We start from the raw sequence: 10,638 nt of genomic DNA, 5'->3' as shown, positions 1-10,638 counted from the left end.
CTATATGCCCTTTAGTGAAAATGTCTGTGAACATACTTGGAAATGACTAGGACAATGCAAACCCAGAATTTCATTATTGTTAAAATGTCTCAGTTCATTTGGGCTGCTATAACAGAATACCATAGACTGGGTGGCTTATAAACAACAGAATTTATTTCTCACAGTTCTGGAGGCTGGGAAGTCCAAGATCGAGGCGCCAGCAGATTCAGTGTGTGGTGAGGGTCTGCATGCTGGTTCATAGATGGCCGTCTTTGCACTGTGTCCTCATGTGGTAGAAGAGGCGAGGGAGCTCTGGGGGCCCTTTTATTTAACATAAGGCCACCAGTCCCATTTATGAGGTTCTGCCCTCATGCTCTAATCACCTCCCAAAGCCTCATCTCCTAACACCATCATCTCGGGAATTAGGTTTCGACATAAGCATTTGTGGGGGACACATACAAACATTTAGTCTAGAAAATAACAACACAGGGCAGTGCAGAATGAGCACAGCAAAGTGGAAAGGGCTCTGTTTTCTCAGCAAATTAACTTGGGGCAGGGAACTAAGTAGACCAGCAGAGATTAGGAGATATGAAGATTAAGACAGGACACTGCAGTCAGAGTCTACGGGCTGGGTCAGTGTCTCCTCCGACGGGGCCATTTCAGGGACAGCTTCAGGCTCCCAGGCTGCTCTCCAATCGCAGTAGCTGGCAAGAGCCGCCAGGACAAACGCTGTCCCCGGCACAGTCTCCCGACTGCTGTGTGCTGTGGTGGGGCGGAGGGAGAGGGGAAAATTTCAGGTCCGTAAGGCAGCTGGAGTCAGGTGCTCAGACTGAAGCTGGGAGACTGGGAGAACAGCGGGCACAGACTAGGAGAGGGGAGAAGAGATGCGTTAGGCTGTGGATCCGTCCGGCTGGAGAGGATAAAGGGGGGTGGGGAGCTGGGCAGACATGTCCACAAATAAGTCCTATTCTTTCCCAACCTTACCTCCCTCGGTCCTAAAATAAACACTGCTCACCAAGTGAATCATCCCTGCAACAACAGTAATCCCTTGGGTGTCTAAAACTTCTCTTCTATCCGAGTGGTCTCACAGCCACAGCGCGTGATGCTCGGCTCCGTCCTGCGGGGCGAGTGCAGCAGGTGCTACTTCTCCTCTGGTACATGGAGGAAGTGAGGCCCAACCCATCCTCCTACCCCAGCCTCCATTTCCCTGGCTTTCTGGGTACTGTCAATTCTTCCTTTGTAGGAACAATTAAAACTCTGCCTCCTTTCCCATTCCTAAGGCCACTAGATTATTCTTCCTGAATCACTGCTTTCATCATGATCATCACAGCACGTAGCATTGAATGTTGACAACTCATCAAAACTGAATGCTACCGCCTGCTTCCAAAGCCCTCTTGAATTTGGTATCCCCCAACTCCATAGTCCTTTTTTTTTTTTTTTAAGAGACAGGGTCTCATTTTCTTGCCCAGGCTGGTCTTGTACTGCAGCCTCAAGTGATCCTCCTGCCTCAGCCTTCTGGGTAGCTGATATTACAGGCATGAGCCACCACACCCATCCATTCATTGTCTTATTACCTCTACTTCACTACATGCACTCTCTGCTCTAGCCAGACCACTGTCCTCTCGAATTAACAAATTCACAATACCTATGGCTGCCTCCAGGCCTTTGCACATGCTGCGATCCCACCTGCCTGCCTTCCCATCACCCCTGGATAATCCTCCAGTTGCTAGTTATTCTTCAGGATACAGAGCAAGTCAGCCTCTTTCATCAAGCCAATCCTAATTCACCCAGAGATTGTTCCTGCCTCTGAACTCACACTTACATACAGGGCACTCCACTTGAGCACTTGGTAGCCAGCCTCTGGGATGGCCCCTCATCTCCTGGTCCTCATGCCCTTGTGTAGGCCTCTCCCTCACTGAATAGAGTTGGCCTGTGGAATCAATAGGAGGTTGCAGAAGTGACACAGCGTGAATTCCAAGGCTAGGTCATATGAGACATTATGATTTCTGATTTGTGCTCTCTTGGATCTCCTGCTCTGGAGGAATTTAGCCACCGTGTCAGGATGACAGTTAAGCAGCCCTGCGGAGAAGTTCACATGGTGATGAACTGAGGCCACTAGGCAGCCACCAGCACTAACTTGGCAGGCATGTGAGCGGGCCATCTTGGATGTGGGTCTTCCTGCTCCAGTCAGGCCCTCAGATGACTGCAGCCTCATGAGAGACCCAGAGCCAGACCACCCAGAAGAACTGCTTCCAAATACCTGACCTACACAAATAGTAAGATGGTAAATTTTATTGCTTTAAGCTGTTAAATTTTGGGGTAATTTGTCATTCCGTAGTAAATAATTAATATACCTGTCTTATTCAAGAAACATCTTCTCAAATCTATTAAAATTCAGAGACTATCATTTGTCTTTCTTCCTTGTACTTCCCTTGACTTCTGCTACAAAGACAGACACTTTAGGACATGCACAGGATGAGGATGCACTTGTTTGTTCATTCATTCTACAAAATATTTATGGAATACTTTTGTGCTAGGCACTGTGTTTACAAAAAGAAGCAAAAAAGAAACTTATGATCTAGCCATCAAACACATAATCACAAAAATTACCATGTAAATGCTCTGAATAATAAGTAAAGGTAAAAGACACAAGGGACCTCATTCATGTTAGAGTAGGGAGGATGAAATCAGGCTTCTCTGTGGAAGTAACATTTAAGAAGAAGCCTAAAGAATGTGCAGAAGTCACCTAGGCAATGGGAAAGGAAGCAAGGAGAAGCATATATACTCAGGTATACATGAGTGTCCTGGGTCCAACAGATTTTTGCAGGAAGCAGAGTTAGCTGGGAAGGCACCGGCATGGGACAGATCAGTGAGGAAGCCCAGGGCCAGATCATCAGGAGTCTGTGAATCATGTTACATGGTTTGGATTTTATTCTAAGTGCACTGAGAAGTTACTGGAGGGGCTATAAACAGAGGACTGGTGTCCCTGGTGGAGATTATGAGGATAATGTTTTGGAGATGGTTAAAAATGAGGTTATGATGATGCAGTCAGTGGTATTATCCTGGGGAAGAGATGCCAGTGGCTTGGGCTGGGATAGTGGCAATAGGAATGAAGAGAAGTAGATGGTTGCAAGAGATATTTTAAAAGTAGAATAGACAGGAACTGGAAATGGATGGAAGAGAGTGAGAGAGGCAGGTGTTAAGATTTACTAGCTGATTGGTTGATGATGTCAAGTCTTTCAGCAGATGTTCCACAGCCTTAGCTGGGGTCCCTTCCTCTCTTGGAGTGAAAATGGGACCCTGCTGTGGTTTCAATGTGTCCCCCAAACTTCACATTATTGGAACCATAACCCCGAATGCAACAGTGTTAAGAGGTGGGGGAGGGACAGATAAACTAGTCTTCCTGACACATACCTAGGACAACACTCCCTGCCCCTGCAGCAGGCTGCTGTGAGATGGAGACATGGGTGGACTGCATTCCCTACAGCTTCTTGCTCATGCTGCATGCCTGGGAGAGCCCCCATCCTCCCTAGTCACAGGCCCAAGGCACCATTTTGAGAGTTTAGTGTTGGGCTGTGCGCTGCCCTTGGACTGAGTTTGGGCTAAAGTGGCAATAGCTGCTTCCTGGCCAGGGAGGGACAGGGAAACCAGGCTGTCTTACACATACCCAGGACAATGCCACCACCCTGCAGTGGGCTGCTGTGAGACCGAGACACAAGTGGACTGCACTCCCCACAGCTTCTTGTCCGTGCTGCTCTCCTGACTGGAGCCCACACTCTCCAGTCACAGGCCCGCAGCCAGTGCCATTTAGAGAGGTTAATGCTGGCTGTGTCCTAATGGTCACTTAGGACCATACCCACCATCCTGCTATGGGCAGCTGTGGGGCTGAAGACTAGAGATCTAGATTTCCAGACATAGGAGACCCAGAGATCCCCAGGCAAATACACTGCAAAACGCACATCAACACAGCATGTGATATTCAAAATGTCTAAAGTCAAAGTGAAAGAAAGAATTTTAAAATTAGCAGGAGAAAAGCATCTAGTCACCTATAAAGGAAACCCCATCAGACTAACAGTGGACTTCTCATCAGAAACCTTATAGGCCAGGAGAGAATGGGATGGTATTTCCAAAGTGCTGAAAGAAAAAAAAAACCCTGCCAGCCAAGAATTTTATATCTTGCCAGAATAAACTTCATAAATGAAGGGGAAATGGTCTTTCTCAAACAAGCAAATACTTAGGGAATTTGTCATTTCTAGATTAGCCCTACAGGAAATGCTCAAAGTAGTCTTAAACATGGAAATAAAAGGTCAATATTCACCATCATAAAAACACATGAAAATATAAAGCTCACAGGTCTTGTAAAACTATCACACAAAGGAGAAAGAGAAAGGAATCAAATGGCAACATGACAGAATTTTATCACATCACAAAGAGAAAAAGAAACAAAGAATTTATAAAACAACTAGAAAGCAATTAACAATATGAGAATGAAGCCGCATGTATCAATATTAACCTTGAACATAAATGGGTTAAATGCTCCACTTAAAAGATAGATTGGCAGAATTTATTTATTTATTTTTTTGAGACAGAGTCTCGCTTTGTTGCCCAGGCTAGAGTGAGTGCCATGGCGTCAGCCTAGCTCACAGCAATCTCAAAGTCCTGGGCTCAAGCAATCCTCCTGCCTCAGCCTCCCGAATAGCTGGAACTACAGGCATATGCCACTGTGCCTGGCTAATTTTTTCTATATATATTAGTTGGCCAATTAATTTCTTTCTATTTATAGTAGAGACGGGGTCTCACTCTTGTTCAGGTTGGTTTCAAATTCCTGACCTCAAGCAATCCTCCTGCCTCAGCCTCCCAGAGTGCTAAGATTACAGGCATGAGCCACCACACCTGGCCAGCAGAATGGATTTAAAAAGCATGATTCAACTATTTACTACTTACAAGAAACTCATCTTACCCATAAAGATGCACATAGACTGAGTGGAAAAAGATATTCCATGCAAATGGAAACACAAGTGAGCAGGAGTAGCTATACTTATATCAGATAAAACAGTCTTTAAATCAAAAACAGTAAAAAAGACAAAGAAGGTCATTATATAATGATAAAGGGATCAATTCAGCAAGTGGCTATAACAATCCTAAATACATACGCACTCAACATCAGAACACCTAGATTGGCAAAACAAATATTACAAGACCTAAAGAATAGTGGGGGATAGCAATACAATAATAGTGGGAGACTTCAATACCCCACTCACAGCACTAGACAGATCAATCAAAACAGAAGATAAAAAAATAAACATTGGACTTAAATTGGACTTTAGACCAAATGCACTTAACAGACATTTACAGAACATTCTACCTGACAACTACAGTATATACATTCTTTTCATCACACAGAACATTCCTCAAGATAAACCACATGTTAGGCCAAACAATAAGTCCTAACAAAATTTTTAAAAATTGAAACATTTTTTTCTTTTTGTTTCAAAATATTATGGGGGTACAAATGTTTTTGTTACATGGATCGCTTTTGTTATGCTTGAATCAGGGTTATGTGTACTCATCACTGAGATAGTGTCCATTGTACCCATAAGTAGGTTTTCATTCATCCCCTCCTCCCCCTTCCCACCTGCTTGATTTCCACTGAGTCTTACTTCCCTCTGTGCACGTGTGTTCATAAGTTAGTTCCAATTTAATAACAAGTAAATGTGGTGTTTGTTTTTCCATTCTTTAGATACTTCACTTAGGATAATGCTCTCTAGTTCCATCCAAATATTGCAAAAGGCTTTAATTCATCCTTCCTCCTGGCTGTGTAGTATTTCATAGTATACATATACCACATTCTGTCAATCCATTCATGAACTGATGGGCATTTGGGTTGATTCCATATCTTTGCAATTGTGAATTGTGCTGCAGTGAACAAAAATTGAAATCTTATCAAGTATCTTATCAAATGTCTTCTCAGACCACAGTGGAACAAAGCTAGAAATCAATATGTAGAGGAACTTCAGACGCTATGAAAATATATAGAAATTAATCAACATGTTCCTGAATGATCACTGAGTCAAAGAGGAAATTAAGATGGAAATTAATTTTTTTTAAATGAATGAAAATGAAAACACAACATACCCAAACCTGTGAAATACGGCAAAAGCAGTGCTACAAGGGAAGTTGATAGCACTAAATGCCTAAATGCCTTCAAAAAAGTAGAAAGATCACAAATTAACAACCTACTGTCACACCTCAAGAAAGTAAAAAACAAGAACAAACTAAACTCAAAGTTAGGAGAAGAAAATAAATAAGAAAATTCAGAGCAGAACTAAATAGACTACATGCACAAAAAAAGGATAAATGAAACAAAAAGTTGATTCTTTAAAAAAAATAAACAAAATTGATAAACCACCATCCAGACTAACCAAGAAAAAAACAGACAGGATCCAAATAAACAAAATCAGGCCGGGTGTGGTGGCTCACACCTGTAATCCTAGCACTCTGGGAGGCCGAGGCAGGTGGATTGCTCGAGGTTAGGAGTTTGAAACCAGCCTGAGCAAGACCCCATCTCTACCAAAAATAGAAAGAAATTAATTGACCAACTAAAATATATATATACAAAAAATTAGCCAGGCATTAGCCAGGACACATGCCTGTAGTCCCAGCTACTCGGGAGGCTGAGGCAGAAGGATTGCTTGAGCCCAGGAGTTTGAAGTTGCTGTGAGCTAGGCTGATGCCACAGCACTCACTCTAGCCTGGGCAACAAAGTGAGACTCTGTCTCAAAAAAAACCCACAAAAAACAAATAAACAAAATCAGAAATGAAAAAGGAGCTATTATAACTGATAACACAGAACTACAAAAGATCATCAGAGGCCGGGTGTGGTGGATCCCATCTGTAATCCCAGCACTTTGGGAGCTCAAAGTGTAAGGATCACTTGAGGTCAGAAGTTCAAGACCAGACTGGGCAACATAGTGAGAACCCATCTACAAAAATAGAAAAATTAGCTGAGCACAGTGATGCATACCTGTAGTCCCAGCTACTTGGGAGGCTGAGGAAGGAGGATCATTTGAACCAAGGATATTGAGGTTGCAGTGAGCTATGATCATGCTATTGCCCTCATGCCTGAGCAACAAAGCAAGACCCTGTCTCGAAAAAAAAAAAATCAACTTATGAACAACTATATGCTTACAAATTAGAAAACCCCAGAGGAAATGGATAAATTTCCAGAAACATACAACCTCCCAAGATTGAACCAGGGAGAAATAGAACTCCTGAACAGATCAATCACAAGTAGTGAGATTGAATTGGAAATTTAAAAAATTTCTCAACTAAAAATAAAGTCCAGGACTAGATTGATTCATGGACAGATTCTACCAAACATACAAGGAACTGATATGAATCCTCTTGAAACTGTTCCAAAAAATCAAGAAGGGGGAAATTCTCCCTAACTCTTTCTATGAGGCTAGTATTACCTTGATACCAAAACCAGACAAAGATACAACAAAAAAGAAAATACAGATCAATATCCCTGATGAATATAGACATAAAAATCTTCAACAAAATACCAGCAAATTGAATCCAACAGCACATCAAAAAGACAATACACCACAATCAAGTGAGTATTACACCAGAGAAGCAAGGATGGTTCAACATACACAAATCAGTAAATGTGATATATCAACACACAGAATTAAGGGCAAAACCTATATGATCATCTCAATAGATGCAGAAGAGACATTCAATAAAATTCAGCATTGCTTCATGATAAAAAATCCTCAGGAAACTAGACATAGAAGGAAAATACCTCAAAATAATAAAGGCCAATAAAAAAAAAGTAATATGACAAACCTATAGCCAACATCATACCTAATGGGGAAAAGTTGAAAGCACAGGCTGGGTGCAGTGGCTCACACCTGTAATCCTAGCACTTTGGGAGGCCAAGGCAGGAGGATTGCTTGAGCTCAGGAGTTTGAGCCACTGCCCTCATGTCTGAGCAACAAGGCAAGACCCTGTCTCAAAAAAACAAAAAAACAAAATAACAACAACAAAAAATTCAGATGTCTTAGAGGACTACAAACTAAGAAGAGAAAAGTTGAAAGCATACTCCCTAAGAACTGAAACAAGACAAGGAAGCTCACTTTCACCATTCATATTCAGCATAGTACTGGAAGTCTTTGCCATAGCAATCAGTCAAGAGAAAAAAAAATAAAGGCATCCCAATTGGAAAAGAGTAAGTCAAATTTTCTCTGTTCACTGATGCTATGATCTTACATCTGGAAAACTCTAAAGACCACCAAAAAAACCTTAGACTTGAAAAATAAATTCAGTAAAGTTTCAGGATACAAAATCAATGTACAAAAATCAGTAACATTTCTATACACTAATAACGATCTAGAGGAGAAACAAATCAAGAGACAATCCCATTTATGATAGATATGAAAAAATAACATAAAATGCCTAGGAATATATTTGACCAAGGAGCTAAAAGATCTCTACAAGAAAAAATACAAAACACTGATGAAAGAAATTGTAGATGACACAAATGAAAAAACATCCCATGCTTATGGATCTCAAGAATTAATATTGTTACAACCAGAAGTACTTATGGTGTAAGTCAGAAAAAAAAAAGAAAAAACAATTTAAAAAAAAAGAATTAATGTTGTTAAAATGACCATACTGTCCAAAGCAATCTACAAGTTCAATGCAATCCTTATCAAATTTTTTATAGAATTAGAAGAAACAGGCCAGGTGCAGAGGCTCATACCTGTAATCCTAGTACTCTGGGAGGCTGAAGTGGGAGGATCGTTTGAGCTCAGGAGTTGAAGACCAGCCTGAGCAAGAGCAAGACCCCGTCTCTCCTAAAAATAGAAAGAAATTAGCTGGACAACTAAAAATATATAGAAAAAATTAGCCTGGCATGGTGGCACATGCCTGCAGACTCAGCTACAGGCTGAGGCAGAATGGCTGCTCGAGCCCAGGAGTTTGAGGTTGCTGTGAGCTAGGCTGATGCCACAGCACTCTAGCCTGAGCAACAGAGTAATACTCTGTCTCAAAAAAAAAAAAAAAAAAAAAAAATTAGAAAAAACAATTCTAAAGTTTATATGAAACCAAAAAGGAGCTCAAATAGCTCAAGCAACCTTGACCAAAAAAACAAAGCTAGAAGCATCACATTGCCTGACTTTAAATTATACCATAAGGGTATAGTCACCAAAACAGCACGGTACTGGTATAAAAACAGACACCTAGATCAATGGAACATAATAAAGAACCCAGAAATAAAGCCACATACTTACAGTCTCCTGATCTTTGTTAAAGTCAATAAAAATAAACACTAGGGAAGGAATACCCTCTTCAATAAATGGTGCTGGGAAAATTTGATTATCATACACAGAAGAATGAAACTTGGACCATATACAAAAAATAACTCAAGATTAATTAAAGCCTTGAATGTGAGACCTGAAACTATAAAAACACTGGAAGAAAACCTAGGGAAAACACTTTTGGACATTGGTCTAGGAAAAGAATTCATGATTAAGACCTCAAAATCAAAAACAAAAACAAAAATAGACAAATGGGACTTAATTAAACTACATAGCTTCTGCACAGTAAAGGGAATAATCAACAGAATTATTGAGGAAATAATCAACAGAATGAACAAGCAACCTATAGAATGGGGGGAAATATTTGCATACTATAATCCAACAGAGGACTAATATCCAGAATTTACAAGGAACTCAACTCAACAATAAAAAAGAATTTTAAAAATCCATTAAAAAGGGGCTAAGGTCATTAATAGACATTTTTCAAAATAAGACAAATGGCCAACAAGCATATGAAAAAATTTTCAACATCACTAATCACCAGAGAAATGCAAATTAAAACCACAATGAGATATGATATCATCTTATATCAATCAGAATGGCTATTATTAAAAAGATAAAACAGGGCGGCGACTTCCCGGGCCCCGCTCTTGGGGCCCCAGAACCTCGTCCACGAGTGTATAATAAAGCCACGTGGTTTGGCCCCCTAAAAAAAAAAAAAAAAAAAAAAAAAAAAAAAAAAAAAAAAGATAAAACATAACAGATGTTGATGAGGATATAGAGAAAAGAGGACTCTATACACTGTTAGTGGGAATGTAAATTAGTGCAACTTGTATGGAAAGCAGTATGGAGATTTCTCAAAGAACTAAAAATAGAACTATCACATGCTCCAGCAATTTCACCAATGGGTATCTACCCAAGGGAAAAGAATATATTTTAAGCCGGGCGTGGTGGCTCACGCCTGTAATCCTAGCACTTTGGGAGGCCGAGGCGGGCGGATTGCTCAAGGTCAGGAGTTCGAAACCAGCCTGAGCGAGACCCCGTCTCTACCAAAAATAGAAATAAATTAATTGACCAACTAAAATATATATATACAAAAATTTAGCCGGGCATGGTGGTGCATGCCTGTAGTCCCAGCTACTCGGGAGGCTGAGGCAGGAGGATCGCTGAGCCCTGGAGTTTGAGGTTGCTGTGAGCCAGGCTGACGCCACGGCACTCACTCCAGCCTGGGCAACAAAGTGAGACTCTGTCTCAAAAAAAAAAAGAATATATTTAAAAAAAACCTGCATTTGTATGTTTATCAAAGCACTATTCACAACAGCAAAGATATGGAATTAAC

The 10,638-nt window shown here is 40.9% G+C and overlaps 1 long non-coding RNA gene across 1 annotated transcript in view; it reads right to left on the bottom strand.

Moving 5' to 3' along the window:
• Nucleotides 1-449: 449 nt before the first annotated feature.
• LOC105866340 (uncharacterized) overlaps nucleotides 450-10,638 on the bottom strand; it is a 41,262-nt gene continuing 31,073 nt past the window's right edge. Inside the window, exons 2-3 of the long non-coding RNA XR_012918485.1 lie at nucleotides 1,802-1,909; nucleotides 450-844 (exon numbers count right to left, since the gene is read on the bottom strand). This is a non-coding gene — a long non-coding RNA (uncharacterized LOC105866340). The remainder of the gene's footprint in view (nucleotides 845-1,801; nucleotides 1,910-10,638) is intronic.

The sequence above is a fragment of the Microcebus murinus genome, chromosome 3, assembly GCF_040939455.1.
Source record: "Microcebus murinus isolate Inina chromosome 3, M.murinus_Inina_mat1.0, whole genome shotgun sequence".
Classification (NCBI taxonomy): Eukaryota; Metazoa; Chordata; class Mammalia; order Primates; family Cheirogaleidae; genus Microcebus; species Microcebus murinus.
This window is presented reverse-complemented; position numbering and strand designations above follow the sequence as displayed.